Raw genomic sequence first — 23,117 nt, forward strand, 5'->3', positions numbered from 1 at the left:
GTAGTATATTTAGAACCATGGTGGTCATCTCTTTGTCGAACATTATTTCCCCCAACTCTTTCAGTTGGTATCATATTTGTGAAACCCTCATAAGATATGATTTTATACCATATTCCTTTGATACATTCATCTTATATAGCTCAATTCTCAAAGATATTACTTCTCATGTAGTGCTTATGGAGAACAATTCTACCAGCTTGTCATAGATGTCTTTTGACCTCTCCTTTTTTTCTACATAAGTGATAAGAGAATCCTTCATTAATTTTATAAGGATTCTTTGAGCCCTTATCTCCCCATTAATATAATTTTTTATAGCTTGAGCTTCTTCCTTTGGCAGTTCGACAATTAAACCCTCAACATGTCCAATGATTTCATTTTCTATGAGGATCAAATCTGTCCTTTTCTTCCATGCCAGGAAATTTGATGACCCAACCAATTTATTGCTCTCCTTGTAGAATGAAGTCATTGATAGTAGATTCAGTCATAGATATAAGGATACTTACTTGTCAAGTGTGTTAGAGCCTAGATTTGCCTCAAGCTGAAAAGGCAAGTTTCTAGGTCCACATCAAACCACGTTCAGCCTCGTAGCTAGCCCTACGAGGACAGGAGAGGGCTCTCTCCGGGTCAATCTCAGCGAAAGATAATCGATGGTGCTTGAGATGACTGAGATACAAACTAATTTTAGGCTAGGTATGAATTGCAAGGATTTGATTTGATTTTTGGGGGTTTTTTGTTGGAAAAAGGGAAAGGCAAATTTGGGTCTGGGGATGAGGCCTAGTTTTTGCAGAGTTCTGATTGGGGCAAGGAAGGCAATTGTTTTGATGCTTTGGATTGAATGAATGGATGGATCAGACTGGTGAGGGGCTAAGGAGGGCAAGAGGGTCTCAAGATTCCTCCTCAAACAGATGAAAACATGTAAAATTAAACAAAATTACAAGGCAGAGCAGAGCAGTCCAATGAATTCTACCTCAATCACTCATTTGCTTAATTTCAGAAGAAAAGAGAAGGGAAAATGATACACATAAACATCAGTGAACTTACAATTACTTAGAGAAAAACACCATCAAAACACAGAGCCACATGGATCCCAACAAGTGCTGCAAAACCCTGGTCTTTCCTTTGCCAAAATTGCATAAATGAAATGTACAATAGGGTACCAAGCAATCCCAAGTATCCAACCCTGAAAATGACTGAGAAATTACATGATATAGACAAGCCTAACTCCTTCCCATGCCTCTAGGGATCGAGCTCATCATTCTGGAGCTGTTTGAACCAATTCTAAACAAGGAAATGAAATCTAGGTAGTCAAACAACTTACCCCTATATGCTAGGAAACTGATTCATTCATTTAATTTTCACTTTTTAGTGAATGAATCCTCTAGAACAAGTAAAAATGTGCCAATATTACATCATGGTTATCAAATTACATCATTAAAGATCAAGAGTAACATCAAAAAGCAAAACTGGTCAAAACTGGGCGAATTTCTGAGCTGTACAGTGAAAAATAGGCAAAAATCCTCTATGCGTTGTGCCTGATTCTCTATGCGTCGCGCCACTTTGGAGCTGATTTTTAGGCACTTCCTGAAGTAAAAATTGAGCCCAAGTGTGCTTGTTGGAAAGGTCTACTTGTCTACTTTCCAACCCAAGTGGAATTTTTCAATTTAGCCTCCATTTTACCCTCCAAAGGTCAGTTCTCCCAACACTTCTTCTTGTGTGTCAAAATAGGGGCAATGAGATCATTTTTTGAGTGCTTTTGGCCTCTTGAGGACTCAAAACCTACCCAAATTTCTTGTCCATGCACCAAAAACCATAATTTATCATGAGAAATCCAGAAATGCAAAGTTTTTTGGATTTAGAGCCCTCTAGCAAAAGCGAGCGCCATGTGGCGCGGCACATAGGGAGGCAAAACCTGTTTTTTAGTGCAAAAAATTTCAAAATGCCAAAAATTGCTCCAAATTTCTTGAAATTTGGGCTGGACCTTCTCTATCAAGTGTCATGTTGGGCTAAAGAGGCTTTGGCCAATATCTGAAGATGATCATGCTCCTTTTGCCTCTTTTGCTTCCTTATTGCCTTCTTTAATTTTGCCTTTAGATTCCTTATTCGTGCCTTGCAAACCTTGTTCTGTGCCATGTAGTGGAAAGCCATGTGTCTCAGCAATGCTTTGTCCCTATCGGCCTTGTCCAGTAGTCCCTCTAAGTGGATGTTGACTCTTTCGAGCCAAGACTCCCGATCATCATTAATCTCTTGCTCCAATGAAGTGAATTCAATCCTCCTCCTTTGGGCAGCTTGACGATTCTCCCTGATGTTTTGTAATTCCATAATCGCCTGCTAATCTTCAAGCTACTTATTCCTTTGCTCCAAGTATTTTATATTCCACTTAGCCCTCTCCAAGTCGAGGGATAAGGCTTTGATCTCTGTCTGCTGCTCCTGGATGATATCTCTAAGGTTGGCACTTTGCGAGCCCATGTCTGTATCGTCATCCTGAATGAGAATGAAGTCGGTCTCTCGTTCACCTGAAGGCCCCTCATCCTACATTGGCCTCTTTCCTTTGTCCTGTACCTGTGGTGCTGATGTCAGAAGCGAGGCCCCTTACACACCTGGTGGAGATAACACTCGCTTATTTGCCGCAAACAACTGCATGGTACCCTTCTGATAAGTAATGAAAACTGGTATAGTAGCAGTGTGTGGATCATGGCCTTCATGCTGATGAGAAGGTCCACCTGTCTCATGCCCAGCCTCTGAAGGTCCCTGTGAAGCTCTGAAGAAATCACGGGAGATGAAATCATCCCAAGTGATGCCCTGTAATCCAAGCTGATGAACCACCACAATCTTGATGAGAGCAAAATGATAAACACTGTTAAGTTGCTGCTGAGGGGTCTTGTGCTGCACAAGGGTGGTCATCCTCTCTATGTGTCAGCATATGAAATAAGGAATGTTCATCATCTGTACCCGGGTGAAATGCACGAGAAACCTTATGTGATAAGCATATAAATGAGAGAACTGTCCCTCACAGCTGAAATACTTCATGATTAATTTCATTAGTGGAGCATATTCATCTTTAAGATATCTGAATGGAAACACTCTTTTGAGCTGCCTCAAGAAACTGGGTTTAATATATGGCTCATAATGATGCCGGTCAATCTTCTTCCTCTTGTTCCATGGTTCTCCAATATTGGGTATGTCGGTTGCCAATGAAATGGTTTCTGGTGTTAGTGTGAAAGTGACACCAGCTAAGGTAGCCTGATCTCCATGTAAATGCAGCACAAATAGACAAGCCAACTCATGATGAAAATGAACATTAGCCGCCTTCTCACAAAACTCATAACATGATTGATGGTGAAAACAGGAGATGGCTAGAGGGCAGGCCTGTAATTCAGTGAGGGTTATTTGTTCTTCTCTGATATGTCTGCCACCTCTATGAGGCCTCCAGGGTGCATGTTCCTCCATGGGTGAGTCACTTTAGGTCTCCACTTCATAATCAGATGAATGCTCGGATGCCATAACTACTGTACAAAATGCCTTGGAGAAAACTAATTGTTGATGTATGAAAACTGTGTTGGGCTGCTCTTTAGTAATGTGCATAACCTCTGGCAAATCCGTGCGAGTTCTTGGCAATTTGGAGGAATTGTGAGTAGTTTCGGGCCTTTTACTGTGTGTGCCGCGCAGCTCGCCCAATGCGCCGCGCCTTCCCAGTGCGCCATGCCCGTGCAAAAATACACTGTGCATTTTCTCCCAGTGCGCCGCGCCTCTCCAGTGCACCGCACCTTCTGCCCAGTGCGCCGCACGCACTCTAAACACAGTCTTGGCTTTGAAAATTACAGTTTCACCCTCTCACCACTAAACTTCGACCTTCTTTGATCTCTTGAATGCAAATGACATTGATACACATAGAGATATCTTTATAAAGACATGGCTTTGATTTTGTCTTTGTAAAGACCCACTTTTGTAATGTTTTAAAATTGGCATTTCTTCACTTTAATACAAACCTTGTTCTTTTGTTTCCTCTTTGATTATCTAACTTGAATGATGAATCTTTTGGATATTTTTGCAGGGATAGTGGCATGTCTTGACAAAGGAAGACCAGGGCTGCACCTGGATAATTCAATAACTGAAAAACTTTTGACAATTACATGGAAATTTATTACAAAACAAAATGACGAATTTTCTTCAAAACAAAGTTTTGAAGAAAAGTCATAGTCCAGCAATATGACGATGAAAATATTTGAAATGAAAACTTATTGAAGACATCCTCATGACTTGTGGGCATTATTTGACATTTTGAAGACCAAACCCTAGACTTAGAAACTGAAAGACTCTTTTTTGACCAAAACACCATCTATGATTGTAAATGACTGAAATCAACTTTGATGATCTTTGAGAAATTTTGACCAACCCAGCAGGTGTAACCATGAGGGAAATAGGTGAAGAGACCCTTTCGTCAGACATTGGTATGACCCTAATGGAATGAAAATGAAAGAGCTGAATGAGACACCTAAAAATGAAATGCAATAAGAGAAATGATCTCTGACAGAGGATGACCAGACCAACTCTAACAAAGTGAATATGCTCCCTTGATGGTGATATCTTCAACTTGATGCCTTATTTAGTTTGAAGATGACGTTTTCTTCCCTGAATATGAAAATGCTTCTTCTGTAGATGTCCTTCTTCAAATATGCTTCAATGTGTAGACCTTCTTTCTTTGAGTGGAGGTGGGGTCCTTGAGGTCTCCTTTGAAATTCCTTAGTTCCTTCCTTCAATATGATTATTTCCTTGAGCTCCATCCTTGTGTATCCCTTCTCAATTTCCTCTTTGATGCCTTGACCTTTCTTGGTATTCATTTTGATGGTCCTTCTACAAGATACATTTCCATGTCTCATCACCTTCTCTCTGATACCATGTTGAGAAATATAGGGGCAGCTAGATTAGGTGATTTATTTTACTTTTATAACTGATTGTGATGCGTTTAATTAACTTGATTAGATTCTTATTTCTCTTGATTATAGTTAGTGTTATTATTATCAAGCTTCTACCAAAACAATAAAGAACAATGAGACAAGAGGACACAAGATATAGGTGATTAGCCAGGGCCAAAACCTCTCTTGTTGAGAGGAAATCCCACAAGAACTCTTCTCTTATTATAGAAATTCAATTGATGAATTCCAAGACCTATGACATTGACCAAGGCCCCTCTAAGACCAAGCCAAACTTTTTCCTTGAAGCACTTTCACAACCCAAGTTAAACTTGCCTTCTAGCAACTCTCAATTCACCTTTGACCAAAATTTCAGACCCACAACTTTGACTGTAATTTCGACCTACAGTCTTCGGCCCCTGCTGCAGAAACCATAGATGACACGTGTGAGAGAATTATCAAGATTTAGCCCTCCTCTCTCCTTCACTTGATATGAATTCTCCTCCTTATCAATTCGTCTTGTAAGGGAGACTTCCTTTTGACCCAAAACTTGACTCTTTTTGAGGACTGCAATTTTGATTTGCTTCAACTTCAGGATGCCCTAGCTCTTCTTCACACATGTGAGAGTGGTGGCCCAAAAACCATTCAAATAATTCTATCTCCTTCTCTTTATGCTTCCTCCTTCCTCACTTCGAAATGAGGCTTCTTATTGTCTTCCTATCAAACTTCTATGATCTGATTGGATGATCTTTGCAAATGAGGTCAAGTCTTTTATATAGGCATGATTGTCACATCTTATAGGCTGATCTATCACTTTCCCTAGGACGACTTGTCATTTGCACATTTTACAAGGTCTTAGAGGGTCATTGACTCTATTTTGACTCAAATAAAATTTTCTTTAAAATATGTGACATGCCCAAATGGGTCTTCCATACATGACAATGACTCAATTGACTTGTAGACTCAATGATAAGCCCTACAAACACTCAATGGGTGCTTGACATAAAAATAATTTTTCCTTGAGCATGAAACCCATGCCTCAAGAATAAAAATAATAAATTTATTTTTCTCTTTACAATAAATATATAAAATCATGATTACATATGTTATTATGAAGAATGAACCTAGTTAAATATTTCAACGTAGGTATCCATTGTCACATATGGATGATTTGATTGATTAGTTGAAGGGAGAAACGGTGTTATCAAAGATTGATTTGAGATCAATATATCATCAAGTGCACATCAAAGAAGAAGACATTTACAAGACTGCATTTCATACTAGGTATGGACATTATGAGTTTGTGGTGGTTCCTTTTGGTCTTACTAATGCTCCAACTACTTTCATGTTTTTTATGAACAATGTGTTGCATCCTTATCTAGATAACTTTGTGATAGTGTTTATTGATGATATATTTATATATTCTAAGAATGAGGAGAAGCATACAGAGCACCTAACAACAATATTGAGGTTATTGAGAGAGCATCAATTGTATGCTAATATAAGAAAGTGCAGTTTCTTCCAATCATAAATTCATTAATTGGGACATGTTGTTTCCAAGGAAGGGATAACAATGGATCTAGAAAATATTAAATATATCAGGAAGTGGAAAACTCTAAGTAATATGGATGAGCTCAGATCATTCATGGGACTTGTAACACCTGCTCCTCCCAGGGTCACCCAAGAAACTAGCTAGTTGGGTAAACATGCGATGATAAAGGCTACTATAAGGGATTCAGATTCCTTAATGACCTTAAGGAAATGGAACAAACAAAACATATCAAAAAAACCCATCCACATCAGCAACAACACCCTCTGGAGACATGTAAGCCATGCAGACATCATGTCTCTGAGTCCCACTGATGATTTAAGCCTTTTAACCCCTAGTCACTCTCATGTTATACGCATGATATTGTCCAACAACCCAAAGTCACTCTCATAGGTCTATGTGCTAGAGACTGTGGACTTTTCTCAGCAAGCCTGTGCTAATGAACCCAAAATTTGAGCCACTTTTCTAGCCCAAAATCTTGGCCTCTGCCCAGAGATTGCTACAACCTTCAAAATCCATCAAAGACATGGTAATAATGATGATAAATAAAAAATCAACCTTAGGACTACACCTGAGCATCCCCAACCAGGACTGACATTCTATCAAACACTTGGCATCAATGCAACCTACAGGTCTAGGATACAAGACATAGCATAAATGATTGAAAGAACTTATGAAACATAACTAGAAGGCTCACCTCCTTCTCCATTGAACTATTATATCATTAATTAGGTCTTGCATCCATCCATTTAACAATTACAAGTAAATATATGAAATAACTATGACATGAACCAGTCATTAACCATGCTTATAATCGACATAAAACCATATAAATATCAGAGATATGACAACCATTAAATCCACATATAAACCAATGAAAAATTAAGAGAACTTAGCTTTTATTAATCATAGGCAAATTCGACTAGGTTCAGGATTTCTATGTACCACCCAACCATAGACATGGCTAAACCAAATCTCTCTTTCAGCCAGTCACCCTCGTGCCATATTCCAAACATGAATGTGGGATCTTATAGAACAACTAATCCAAGAACAACCAAGGGAATCCAGAGGTTAAACCATCTCCACCCTCACCAAACCGTGATCACACCAAAACTGATGCTCCGATCACAACTGAACCAAACTTGGAATGCCATTCGGAATCCATCACTATCCTTGAAGATTTTTTTGTCTCCTTGTCTCTCAGTCTTTACTGCAATCCAATCCTAGATCACTAGGCCCTAAACTAAGACAAGTCTCTCAGGCTTTATCGTAATCCAAACCTGGATCACTAGGCCCTAAACCAAGACTTATCCCTCAAGCTTTATCATGTATCCTGCCAAAACAGTCAAGGGATTCCTAGGCATTTTGGAATGAACCTTGAGACCACCTCTACCCTAGATTCCAAAATCCATCTGGAAAACAAATCTCAAAACCAAGATAAACATCCTAATGTACCATGGCATCCGAAAAAAGGAAAGGGTAGAGTGAAAACCACTATCATAACTTGGCAGAACCATGCCACTGACAGCAAGAGAACCGTACTGTAGAAATTTTGAATAATATGATACTTATTCACAGAGATTATCCCGATTATACACTATTGCGGAATACATGCATAAAAACATAACCTCCTCTACGTTGATCATCAATTTTGCAGCATTAAAAACAATGAAACATCAATCGCATGCGCACATTAACACAGTATGTAACTCGGGGAAAGCATACAGCTGAAAACCCCACACTATCTTTATATTATAATGATTGAGAACATGTAACAATACATAGTACAATCCTCCTCACAAGTACTCAGTACTATCTCCACCTGTTACACACAAAACTAGCTCAGATCTGAATCAATCACAGGTTCAAATCTCCTCCACTGATTTTCCTGCCTCTATTGTGCAATCCTGCATGAGAATAGATGAAAATGGCTGAAGAAAACTCATATTTCCTTGGCTAAACCACGCAATCCTCATTGGCAATACTCAATCCATGCATGTACAAAATCTCATGCACAACTATAGTCACAACTGATAGCAATCTCAACCTCTAACACCTGTCTCCACTGAACTATCCATGCACTGAGTTAACTGATGTATTATTTAGTTTCTTTGTGAGTTAATAATTAGTGAATTAATTAAAAATTAATTCACACCACTTATCACTAGTGTATTTTCAGTTAAACTAAATACAACTAGTTAAACCAAGTCAAACTGAACACAACTCCATCAACTCCTCAATCAACTCCACCAAACTCAACTAAATGAGTTCTAACTGAAGTCCACCATGCAATAGCTCAAATGACTCATAAGAAAATCGTATTTCCTTCTGACAATTGCATGTGCCACATCTGTAGCTCAAACTGAAGTGCTCCAAGAGGATAAGATAATGTTTATAGTCCAAATATTATTATGAACTAATAATATTCGACTCTTATTTTTTTAACCTGGTAGACTAAAAATAAAAACCGCCCATATGTCTAAAAATAGAAGGCCATCTATTTTTACCAACATGACCAATCATCCACAAATATCATCCTGCAACTCATAGACCATGATCCATATGCCTAAAAATAGACATAGTCTAAAAATAGACTTTGCGCCAAAAATAGCCTGCGGGCCCACTTAGTGAAGGTGACTTCTTTCCACTAAGTTCCATCATCTTGTTTCATTCTCAACACTCCCTCTCAACAAGATATGGATTATCAGCAACCCCTATCCTGCCTCGGTGGTATTTGAATTTTCTCCTAGTGAGCGCCTTCGTCAAGATATCAACATCCTGATCCTCTATTGGAATGTATGAAAGTAACATGATTCTCCGCTGCACACAATCTCTGATATGATGGTACCTGATGTCAATGTGCTTAGATCTATCATGAAATACTAGATTAGTTGAGAGTTTAATGCAACTCTGGTTATCACAATAAATCACAGAAGGCTCCAAGTATGAACCGAACAACCCGACCAGGATCTTCCTCATCCATATAGCCTCGCATGCAGCCAAACTTGCTGCCATATACTCGGCCTTTGTTGAACTGAGTGCCATGGATCTCTGCTTCCTGCTGTACCAAGAAATTGCTGTCGACCCGATACTAAAGACCCCTCCAGATGTGCTCTTTTTGTTCGTTGGTCTCCCTGCCCAATCTGCATCCATGAAGCCACATATCTTCACCTCATCCTCCTGTCTGTACCACAATCCATATCCTGATGTGCCTCTGAGATAACGTAATACATGCTTGCCTACCTTCCAGAAGATCTTGGTTGGCTTAACCATAGCTTTTGAAAGCTGGTTAATAGCATAGCATATATCGGGTCGTGTATTGACCAGATACATAAGCGACCCCACCAACTGTCGATAAACAGTGGCATCCACTACTTCTGCTGAAGTAGCATCCTCCTTCCTCCAACCTCCAGGAAGAGGAGTATCAACAGGCTTGCAGCCATCCATGTTGAACTTCTCCAGTATCTCCTGAGCATACTTACCTTGAGAAACAAATAGTCCATCATTGTGCTACCAAATTTCCAATCCTAGGAAATAATGAAGGAGGCCCAAGTCCTTCATCTCAAACTCCTTAGCAAGATCATCCATGCATGAAAGTATCAACAACTCATCACTTGTCAGAATCAAATCATCTACATAAAGTACAATGATAAGCAACTTACCTTCCACCACAATCTAGTATAGGTTAGTATCTGCCTCACTCTTGGAGAATCCAAGTCTGGTGAAACAACTGTCTATCCGTGTGTACCAAGCACGTGGTGCTTGTTTCAACCCATACAGTGCTCTCTTGAGCCTGCACACATGGGACTCGCTACTGAAGATCTCGAAACCTTTGGGCTGCTCTATGTACACCTCCTCCTCAATGACTCCGTTGAGGAATGCATTTTTCACATCCATCTGATGAATGTGCCACCCCATCTGTGCTAAGAGAGCAAGAATCGTCCGTATGGAAGAATACCTTGCGACAGGTGCAAAGGTCTCCTCATAATCGATCCCCTCTATCTGTGAAAAGCCTCGGGAAACAAATCTTGCCTCGTACTTCTCCACACTCCCGTCAGCTGCCTGCTTTACTTTGTAGATCCATCTCAAACCCACCACTGATTTCCCCTCCGGTCTTGGGACAATCTCCCATGCACTGTTTCTGACAATCGAATCATACTCTTCCACCATGGCATCTACCCATGCAGGATCCTCCACAGCTTCCTTGAAAGAGGATGGCTCAGTCACAACACATTTGCCACAAGAGCCATGTATCCAGTGTACTGATCAGGTGGCTGTCTCTATCTACGTTGAGCTGTAGGTGGTTCTACAACCTTCTCTGCATCTTGAGCTAGTCGCTCAGCTTCTGTAATGCGCTTTCGCCCTTTGATGGTTGGCGTTGCGTGAGTGGTCTCTTACACTCCATGAACTTCATCCTGTGGCTGATCCACATCCTAAAGCTCATCCTTAGGAACTAATATCTCCTCATCTGCATGCAAGTGTGGCTCCCTCTCAAGCAAACACTTCATGTCTTTCTCCTCCTGAAATTTTATATCCCGTCGCACAACAGTCTTGCCACTGTCTGGAAAATACACACGATAGTTGTGGGGCGTATCAGTGTACCCCACAAATATCCCAACCTCTGCGGTCGGCTCCAGCTTCTTCCTGGCATCCTTTGTCACATGCATGTAAACGTTAGAACCAAAAATCCTCAAATGAGAAATATCAGGCCTCTTACCAGAATAAGCCTCCTCGGGTGTACTCATGCCAGGTATCCTGTGAGGACAATGGTTCTGCACATATACTGCATTATTGCATGCTTCCGCCCACAAGTGAAGGGGTAGGCCCTGATCATGCAACATCGCCCATGCAGCACCCACGATCATTCTGTTCTTCCGCTCAACAACCCCGTTCTGCTGTGGGTTATGGGGAGCTATGAGCTCTCTTCGAATCCCTTTTGCGTTGTAGAAATCCTTGAACTCACCAGAGATGAATTCACCACCATTGTTGCTCTTAAGAGCCTTCACCTTCTTCCCCGACTCCTTCTCGACCAGTGCTTTGAACTCACAGAACTTTGAGTATGTCTCGCTCTTCTTCTACATGAAGAAGATCCAGTACTTTCGAGAGAAATCATCAACAAAGATCACATAGTACCTGTGATTTGTTGTCGAAGTTACTGAGAAAGGTCCACACACGTCTGTGTGAATTCTCTCAAGGATCGTCGTGGCACGACTATCCTTCTCGTGAAAGGTGGCTTTCACAAATTTTCCCAAAGTACACCCCTTGCACTGATCTGACTGCGCAAGAGTGCCTTTAGGAAGCCCTGTAGTAATCTACTGCAGTATCTTCAAGGTTCCATGGTGAAGGTGACCCAATCTCCTGTGCCACAGCTCGCCATAATCCCAGCTCATCAATCCTTCTGCCTTGCATGCCATTGCTGCGTAGCCATCTACATGCAACTGATAAAGGTTCCTGACTTGAACCCCTATCTTCTGGGTTTCTCCAGTTGTCTTACTATGCAGGAAAGCCTTTCCCTCGCTGAAAACAACATCATATCCCTTATCTTCTAACATTGCCACAGAGATAAGATTCTTCTTCAATCCTGAAACATGCATCACTTCCTTCAATACAAAGGGTTTACTAGACTCCCTCTCAAAGGAAATGGTACCGATACCGGTCGTACTGTATCTACCATCATCGCCCATCTCGATGTGCACTCCAAGATCTTTCTCCTCTAGATCAGAAAACAAATCTCGATCTCCTGTCATGTGAAAAGACGCACCACTGTCCAAGAACCATACCGATCCCATCACACTTGATACCAAGCATGAGATAAAAAAAAATCAAGCTCAAACTGCGAGGCTAAGGCCTCTCCAACTGCAGATCCAGCAGCTTGCTTATTTTTCTTCTTCTGCGAACAATTTGTGGCATAGTGTCCGTGCTGGTGACAGTGAAAGCACTTCACCTTCGACATGTCCTACTTATTGCCTTTCGCACCCGAATGAGAAGATTTCTTGTTCTTCCCCTTCTTTGCTTTGGCAGCCAAAGCGCAATTTTCTTCATCAGTTGCCTTTGATGAAGATCCGTCCCTGGTATTCCGCCTGATCTCCTCCTGCACAAGATTTGACCAAAGTCTCTCCCATCCTGGAAGTTTCTCCTGACCATTGATAGAGTCCTGATAGGAATGCCAACTCTTCAGAAGACCAAGGAGAGCCAAGCTCACCAAGTCCTCATCATCGACAATCACCCCCACACTTCCCAGCTCATCCCTGCACTGAGTGAATTGCGTGAGATACTTGGGCATACTGTCTCCTTTCTCACACTTAATGTTTCTGAGTTTATCCTTAAGCACCAACTTCCTCTGGTCACTCTTGCTTTGGAATAGATCTGTAAACGCTTTCCACATCAAGTATGGAGAAGCCTTTCCATGCAGGCTGGACACAATTGATCCTTCATGCCCTCCAACAGAATCCTTCAACACTTTGCTGTCTTCTTTTGCCAAGCATCAACTTGAGTAGTATCAGTAGGATTTGGGACCTCAGCCTCTATGAAATCCTTCAACCCATTATCATTTAACACCACCTCCATCCTGTATTTCCATGCAATATAATTCGAGCTGCCCTCAGGAGCATATTCCAATCGCAATCCGTTGAAAGACATTGCAACGTTGACACCAAGAAAACACTGCTGCAAATTCGAATTCCACCAGCTCAAAACTCAACCGCTTCTGATCTAAAATTCGTGAGAACAAAGTATTTCTCATACAGAGATTGACTGTATGGGCTTTTACCAGATATCTCACCTTCCAAAAGAAGGATGAATCCAGAGGCTACCTGGCCCGATTACAGACTCTGCCTGAAGAAATAAAATGTAAACACTTTCTGAATAATAGATCTAATGATCAACAGCTTTGATACCATGTAGAAATTTTGAATAATATGACACTTATTCATATAGATTATCCCGATTATACACTATTTCAGAATACATGCATAATACATAACCTCCTCTACGTTGATCATCAATTTTGCAGCATTAAAAACAATGAAACATCAATCGCATGTGCACATTAACACAGTATGTAACCCGGGGAAAGCATACAGCTGAAAACCCCACACTATCTGTATATTATAATGGTTGAGAACATGTAACAATACATAGTACAATACTCCTCACAAGTACTCAATACTATCTCCACCTGTTACACACAAAACTAGCTCAGATCTGAATCAATCACAAGTTCAAATCTCCTCCACTGCTTTGCCTGCCTCTACTGCACAATCATGAATGAGAATAGATGAGAATGGCTGAAGCAAACTCGTATTTCCTTGGCTGAACCACGCAATCCTCATTGGCAATACTCAATCCATGCATGTGCAAAATCTCATGCACAACTATAGTCACAACTAATAGCAATCTCAACCTCTAACACCTATCTCCACTGAACTGTCCATGCACTGAGTTAACTGATGTATTTTTTAGTTGCTTTATGAGTTAATATTAGTGAATTAATTAACAATTAATTCGCATCACTCATCACTAGTGTATTTGCAGTTAAACTAAATACAACTAGTTACACCAAGTCAAACTGAACACAACTCCATCAACTCCTCAATCAACTCCACCAAACTCAACCACATGAGTTCTAACTGAAGTCCACCATGCAATAGCTCAACTGACTCATAAGAAAATTGTATTTCCTTCTGATAGCTGCATGTGCCACATCTGTAGCTCAAATTGAAGTGCTCCAAGAGGATAAGATAATTTTTATAGTCCAAATATTATTATGAGCTAATAATATTTGATTGTTCTATTTTTAGCCTGGCAGTCTAAAAATAAAAACCGCTCATATGTCTAAAAATAGAAGTCCATCTATTTTTACCAACATGACCAATCATCCACAAATAGCATCCTGCAACTCATAGACCATGATCCATATGCCTAAAAGTAGACATAGTCTAAAAATAGACTTTGCGCCAAAAATAGCCTGCGGGCCCACTTAGTGAAGGCGAATTCTTTCCACTAAGTTCCATCATCTTGTTGCATTCTCAACACATACACCAACATGCAAAGCCATGTATGTCCAAACCAACTAGGAAATCACACATGCAAAAGGTTACCTTCAAGTATTCCTATTGAAGTTCCTTGATCCTACTCTTCTTCCTTGATCCATTACTTCCTTCCTTTCCCTTTTCTTGCTTTTCCTTCATTTATACAAAACTAGAGGCTCCAAGAAAACTATATGTGTCCAAGAGTGAGTGAGAGAGAGAGAGAATAATGAGAGAGCTCCAAACTTGAACTAGCAAAAGGTTACCAACTGATCCTCAGAATCCTTTTTATTAACGAGGCCTCTATTTTCTTCATTTTCCATTATTTTCCTTCAATTTCCTCCTCACATGTAACCTCTGACCTTTCACCTTCCTTTTCCCCTATTTTCCTTTATTTTCATAAATAAATGTGACAAAAATTCCTTTTTTGCATTTTTATTCCTTTGCCTTAGCCTTTACCAATGTTCCTTCACCAAAACACACATCCAGTGATGCCCACTAGGATATATTTGCCCCACATTCAACTCGGAATAAGTGTCCCTTAACCATGGTATTATTTTGCCTTTATTAACTTTTATTACATGAAATTTTCACTTGGGCTATTACATGACTAGTAGTTTAGGTTCATTAGGAACTTTTCAAAGATTGTTTATCCTATTACATCTTTGCAAAGGAAAAGGAAGAAGTTTGAATGGTCTACAAAGTGTGTAGTTAGCTTTGAGAAGTTGAAGAATTTTCTTACAAATGCTCCAGCCTTGAAGATTGCAGATCCTAATAAAGAGTTCATGTTATGTACAAATTCTTGCAAGGAAGAGCTTGAGGAGTCCTAATGCACAAAGGGCAGGTGGTATGCTATGAGTCATGGAAGTTTAATGAGCATGAAAGGAACTATGTTACTCATGATCTTGAGTTGGCAGTTATCATTCATGCATTGAAGATGTGGAGACATTATCTCCTTGGCAGGAGGCTTGTTCCAATGAGTGATCACAGTGGGTTGAGGTACTTGTTTTGTCAACCTAATCAAATGCCAAGAAAGCTAGATTATTGGCTACCCTTAGTGAGTTTTACTTTGAGATCAGATACATCAAGGGGAAGGAGAACATGGTTGTAGATGCTCGTAGTAGAAGAGTGTAAGTGAATCATATTTCAATTGTGAGTTCATATGGGACAGACTTGTAGGAGCCGATCTTACATGCAGGGCAACATGATGACAGGTACCAGCGGCTGAAGTAGAGATTGCAACACCAGGGTGAAGGTGATAGAGATGAGGAGTATCACCTCACAATAGCTGGCTTGGTCAGATTCAAGAACATGATTTATGTGTCAGATAGTTGTGAGTGTTGAGTCCTGTTATTCTTTCCACGACTAGCCCACGTAGTGAACTAGGGGGTTAGAGGGGGGGCAAAGACCCCCCTTCGTTACACCGATTGCACAGTGGGGGTCGGATCTATGGGGTCCGAGGCAGCGCCTTGGGAAATTTTTTTTTGGACCCTATATTAGGTTGGGCAGACCTACCTATGGTTTTGTGTATGATTTTCGCACATGGTTTTGGATGCGATGGTTTTCAGTCCATGGTTTTGGACGCGATAGTTTTCGGTCCATGGTATTGGATGTTTTGGCATGTATAAATATGTATTGTAACATTGAAAGGAACATAATGAAAAATCAAGCTGGTAGTCCGAGTTTTGGTATCCAAAGGAAAATCTCTGTGTATATGTGTTTTATGTGTTATGCTCTCACATTTTTTATTTTCTATGTTTTAGAATTCGTATGCAGGTAATTTTTATATGGGGTTAAAGCCTACATTTGGTATCAGAGTTGTCTTGGCTTCAAGGGGATGACTTTGTTGCTGAGGGGTTTTGCTCGGGCCTGTGGTAGACCCCGTTTAGTGGGAGATATGCGGGACCGATTTTGGTGAAAGAAGATGGTGAGCAGTGGAAAGATAGAGATTGAGAAATTTAATGGTCAGAGTTTTGAGTTGTGGAAACTCAAGATGGAGGATTTGTTGGTGGATAAACATTAGTGGATCATGGTAGATCCGGGTACTAAACCAACGGGAGTGTCTGATGAAGAATGGAAGAAGTTGGATTAGAAGGCAAAGAGCACAATACGATTATGTGTCTCAAATTCAGTATTGTTGAATGTATTAGGGGAAGCTGTGGTGAAGGCTTTATGGGACAAGTTAGGGACTCTGTACCAATCTAAGTCTCTAGTGAATAAACTATTCCTACAGAAAAAGATGTATAACCTGAGGATGAAGGATGGAGACTCGGTGATAGAGCATCTGAATGCGTTTAATACTATGGTAAGTCAGTTATCATCTGTTGATATCAAAATTTCAGATGAAGATAAGTGCATTAGTTTGTTGTCTTCTCTACTAGATTCGTGGGATAGTCTGGTTATTGCAATAGGTAGCAATACAACTGCCTTGCAGTTGGATGAAATAGTCTCATCCTTGTTGACAAAGGAGATGAGATGGAAAAATATGGAGAGCCAAAATGGTGATGCCTTGTCTGTACGAGGATGGTCCCAAAACAGAAACAAATATAAGTCATCAAGTGGGAGAACTAAATCTAGAGGGAGATCTAATTCTCTAGGAAAACCTATAAAGACGGTGTGCTGGAAATGTGGAAAGGAAGGGCACTATAAATCTAAAGCTCCTGACAAAGGAAGTGGATTTGATGATGCTCCTTCTATTGAGGTGAAAACCACCTCAGATGAAGGTGGGGATGTGTACTTGGATTCTTCAAGTACACATGTAGATCATAAGGCATGGTTGATTGAATCATATGCATCCTTTCACTTCACTCCCCATAGAGAGTGGTTTTGCGAGTATGAGAAATATGATGGTGGTGATGTCTTTTTAGGGGATGATAGGAAGGCTAGAATCGTTGGTCACGGCAAAGTAAAGTTGAAGTTGCAAAGTGGAAGGGTTCGAACACTTCCGGGTGTTCTACATATTCCTTCATTAGCCAGAAATCTGATTTCTGTAAGCAAGCTGGATGATGCAAGTGTAAAAATAGTGTTTGAGAAGGATACCTACAAGATGGTCTGGGGAGCAATCATATTGATGCAGGGAGTTCAGATTGGAACTCTGTACAAGCTACAAGGTAGCACTGTTGTTGATGGGTGCAACAGTTTTATGGTTCCTGAAAGTGGAGCAGAAAATCTAGTGGTCTCTGGAGAGAAGACCATGTTGTGGCATCAAATCTTGGACATATTGGAGAGAAGGGCCTTCGAATACTTCATGGTAAAGGTATGGTAGAAGGTATGAGTAATAGCTCTCTGGATTTTGATTTCTGTGAAAATTGTGTATATGGGAAGCAGAATCGGTTGAGTTTCCCCTTTGGTGGTAAGAGGGTGAAATAGATATTAGAGCTTGTGCATAGTGATGTGTTTGGACTTGTGAAGGTTCCATCACTGGGTAAGTCTATGTACCATGTATCATTTATAGATGACTTCTCAAGAAATACATGGATATATTTCCTTAAGAAGAAATTTGAAGTCTTTGATAGGTTTAAAGAATTTAAGGCTCTGGTGGAAAACCAAACAGAGAAGAAGATAAAGGTGCTGAGGACAGATAACGGTGGAGAGTTTTGCAGTAAGGAATTTGAAGAATTTGTAAGAAGTGTGGTATAGCATGATAGAAGACTACTCCATATACACCTCAGCAAAATGGAGTTGTAGAAAGAATGAACAAGATGTTGACGGAAAGGGCAAGAAGCATGCTCAGTGGTGCTAGGTTAGGACAAGAATTCTAGGCAGAGGCAATGGAAACAGCATGTTACCTGGTCAATAAATCACCTTCATCAACGTTGGAGGATAAGACTCCACAAGAGGTATGAACTAGTAAGAAACCCTCTCTTTCACATCTGAGAGTATTTGGATGTGAAGCATATGTAGATTTTCCAAAGGAGAAATGAACCAAGTTGGATAGTAAATTTGAAAAGTGCATCTTTACTGGGTATAAGGATGGTCTAAAGGGTTCTAAGCTTTGGAACCCAGTAACAAGGAAGGTTGTGTACAACTGATAAGTGGTGTTTAGAGAGGTGAAAGATGTTATTAGACATGAAGTCCAACCAAAGGAACCTGAGAAGATAGAGTTTGAGCTAAAGGAGGAAGAATCAGACTCTACAGTAGAGGAGGAATTGGAATATGAATAGCCACAAACTCTGGGTGTGATAAGATCAGTTCGAGAAAGAAGGTAGCCAGAAAGGTATAGTCCATATGAATTTTGTTCAAATTTTTCTTTATCTATTATTGATGATGATCCCAAAACTATGAAGGAAGCAGTAGATTCAGAGGATGGAAAATTCTGTAAAGAGGCCATGGTTGATGAAATGACATCTTTGCACAAAAATGAGGCTTGGGATCTGGTGGAGTTGCTGGCTAGAAGGAAACCCATTGGTAGCAAATGGGTGGTCAAGAAGAAGACAAATGCAGAAGGAAAGGTGGAGAAATACAAAGCTCGGTTGGTAGCAAAAGGTTATTCCCAAGTGCCGGGAATTGATTTTGGTGAAATTTTTTCTCTTGTTGCCAAGGTAGCTTCTATTAGATTACTTTTATCTGTTGCTACTGCTTTTGATTTTGAGGTAGAATAGATGGATGTGAAGACAACATTTCTTCATAGGGATTTGGAAGAAGAGATCTACATGAAGCAACTTGAAGGCGTTGCGGTGAAGGGTAAGAAAGATTTGGTATGCAAGTTAAAGAAGTCTCTGTATGGGTTAAAACAGTCACCAAGGATGTGGTATCAAAAATTTGATACATCTATATGGGGACTTGGCTTCACCAGAAGCAAACATCTATATGGGGACTTGGCTTCACCAGAAGCAAAGCATATCACCGTGTGTATTTTAAATTAATTTGTGACTATGTTATTTATCTGGTCTTTTATGTGGATGATATGTTGCTGGTTGGAAATGACAAAGAAATTATCCAGGATTTGAAGACCCAATTTTCCTCCAAATTCAACATGAAATATCTTGGTGCTGCAAACTATATTTTGGGCATGGAAATTAAAAAAGATCAGGCAAAGAGGAAGCTCTAGTTAAACCAGAGGAAGTATGTCGAGACAATATTGCAAAGGTTTAATATGCAAGATAGTAAACATGTGAAGGTTCCTATTCCTATAGGTGTAAAGTTATCTGTAGAATAGTGTCCCAAGACACAAGAAGAGGAAGAGGATATGTCCCGTGTTCCATATGCAAGTTCAGTCGGTAGCCTGATGTATGCGATGGTCTATACTAGACCAGACATTGCACATGCAGCGGGAGTATTGAGAAGGTTTATGTCAAAACGAGGGAAGGAGCATTTGACAAAAGTGAAGCGGGTTTTCAGGTATTTGCGTGGCATTAGTGATTATGGTTTGTGCTACCAAGGAAGACCAGATTGGATAGAGTTTTGGATATTCGTGGCTTTGTTGATGCGGACTGGGATGGAGATCTAGATCAAATAATATCTACAAGTGGGTATATGTTTAACCTATTTGGAGGTGTAGTCAGTTGGATGAGTAAGAAACAACCTGTAGTGGCACTATCAACTATAGAGTCAGAATATGTGGCAGCCATTCATGCAAGAAAGGAATCAGTTTGGTTGCAGAGATTGTGTTCAAGTATGGGGTTAGTATAGGGAGATATAAGGATAGACTATGATAGCCAAAGTTCAATTTTAATGGCAAAGAACCCTGCCTACCATTCAAATACAAATCACATTGATGTTCAGTATCACTTTGTGAGGGATATGATAGAAGAAAAAAAGGTGTTGCTGATAAAGGTGGACACTTTGAGAATAATGAAGATGCATTGACAAAATTTGTGAGCTCTGAGAAGTTCTCTTGGTGTAGAGAAACAATGGGCATTACTGGGCTGGATAAATGACTAAGCTTTCTTATGGCCCCCTGTGGAAAGAAAACAACAAGTGGGAGAATGTTGGGTTGTGTCACAAGGGGGGTTTGAGGGGGGCGAGTAGCCCCCCTCTACGGGGTCCAGGGTAGCACCCCGAGACAATTTTTGTTGGACCCTATATTAGGTTGGGCGGACCTACCTATGTTTTTGTGCATGATTTTCACACATGGTTTTGGACGCGATGATTTTCGGTCCATGGTTCTGGATGCAATGGTTTTCAGTCCATGGTTTTGGAAGCAATGGTTTTCGGTCCATGGTATTGGATGCTTCGACATGTATAAATATGTATTGCAACATTGAAAGGAACATAATGAAAAATCAAGTTGGTATTCCCAATTTTGGGATCCAGGGGAAAATCTCTGTGTATATGTGTTTTATGTGTTATGCTCTCGCATTGTTTATTTTCCGTGTTTTAGAATTCATATGCAGATAATTTCTGTATGGGGTTAAAACCTATAGTGAGCTCAAGAAGCTTAAGGGAGTTTCATGTCAAGTAATATTAAGGTCACCTACGATATTAGAAGACTCTGAAAATAATTAATAAGTTCTATCATTGGCCAAAATTCAAGAAACAGGTGGCTAAGTTTGTTGCAAGATGTTTGGAATGTCAGTAGGTGAAATTTGAGTGTAAGCACCCAGGTGGTTTATTACATCTGATTTAGATTTAGAATGGAAATGGGAGGTCATTCCCATGGACTTCATTAGAGGTTTTTCGAGGAAATCCAAGCATCATGATTCCATCATGGTTGTGGTTGACATGTTGAAAAATGTAGTTCAATTCATTGTAGTGAAGTCTATGAGTTCAATTTAGTGAGGTAGCTCAGATATTCATCAGGGAGATAGTGAGATTGCATAGTGTTACCGATAAGATTATATTAGACAGAGGTTCCAAGTTCACTTATAATTTTTGGAAGGAGTTGTTTGTAGGCTTGCAGATAGAGTTAGATTTTATTACATCTTATCATCTGCAAATAGATGGACAAACAGAGATGGTTACCAATATTCTTGAGGATATGTTGAGCATGTTTGTCATGCATCAGTAGAGGAAGTGGGTTTGCATATAATAATGGGTATCAAGAATCCTTGAAGATGATTCCATTTGAGGTTCTTTATGGGTGGAGTTGTAACACTCCTATCAATTGGAGTGATCCAGTGAATAGGGTATTTATTGGACCAGATATGTTGACTGAGATGGAGTAGGAGATGCAGTTTATTAGAAGTAATTTGAAGTCATCACAAGACATGCATAAGAGTTATGCATATCAGCATAGAGCACTCAAGGAGTTTCAAATTGGGGAGCATGTGTATTTATGCATCAAGCCCAAGAAGAGGTCCTTGAGGATTTGGTCATGTGCCAAGATGGAACCTCAGTATTGTGGACCTTTTGAGATCCTTGAGAGGATTGTAGCAATGGCCTACTAACTTGCATTGCTACTGAAGGTGAAAGTCCATGATGTTTTCCATGTTTCATTTCTTAAGAGATATGTCTAGGATATTGATCATGTGATTGATTGGTATGTATTGCATGTGGAACTAGAGGGAGAGTTTCAGCCAGAACCTTAGTGCATTTTGCAATAGAAACAACTCATGTTCTAGAACTGAGTAATCAAGCAAGTTAAATGGAAGTAGAAGCACCTTGGGCCCAATAAAGCTACATGGGAGATGGTTGATCAGATGTGGGATTTGTATCCTTATTTATTTGTTGGTTGAGTAGATGTGTTTGGTTTATATTTATATATGAATATGTGTATTGTATATACTATGATGAGTTGTGTTATAAATCCACAATAAGAAGTATGTTGTAAATACTGCATCGAGTTGTGTTATAAAGCTCCAATAAGAAATATGGTGTTCATGGTTTCAACAATTTTTTATAATGTAAATGTTGCATTGAGCTATGTTATAAAGCTCCATGGGCAATATGTTTTGCTAGTTATAAGAATCATTGAACACTGATGACAGTGTTCCCCCAAGGGGCAAGGGTTTGTAACAGCCCCTGGTTAATTCTCCATGTAAATAAAATAAGACATATTTCATGGGACACATATTCCAAGCTGAAGGGTGGGAAAAATACTTCAGTGGGCATCACTTGTGGTTTATTTATGGCTATGAAAATTGGCAAAGGAAAAGAGGCAATAATTGGCATTTAATTATGAAAATAAAGGAAACCAGGATAAAAGGAAGGTGAAGAGACACAAATTCACATGCAAGGGAAACTAGAGGAAAAATGAAGGAAAATAAAGGAAAAATGAGACAACAATAGCAAAAAGGCATCAGAGAATCAATTCACAACTTTTTGTCATTACAACTTTTGTCAGTTCAGTTTTTCTCACTCTGATTCTCTCATTCTCCCATACTCTTGCACACTTAGAGTATTCATGGAGCACTCTAGTATTCTCTTGGATTTGGAAGAAGATAAGCAAGTAAGAAAAGGGAAAGCAAAAGAAAAGCAAGGAAGTGCAAGGAGATAGTTGGATCAATAGCTACAACTAGATTACTTTGTGGGTAATAGGTTGCAATGTGACTTCCTTGCTAGTTTATGGATGCATGGTATATGCATGTGGTTCCTTGGTTATGTGTTGTCATTGGCATGGATATTTTCTTAGATTGAAAGTGCTTTCAGCCTTCCCATGCCATTTCCTAGATAGTCATGGTGTTGTGGGTTTCCCACTTGTTCTTTTTTATTGGTTCTCAAGTTCCCTATGGTTTTGGGTTGGAATAAATT

The sequence above is a fragment of the Pinus tabuliformis genome, chromosome 3_2 (genome assembly GCF_031772625.1).
Source record: "Pinus tabuliformis cultivar Carrire ecotype Pingquan chromosome 3_2, CPIR1, whole genome shotgun sequence".
NCBI classification, from domain to species: Eukaryota; Viridiplantae; Streptophyta; class Pinopsida; order Pinales; family Pinaceae; genus Pinus; species Pinus tabuliformis.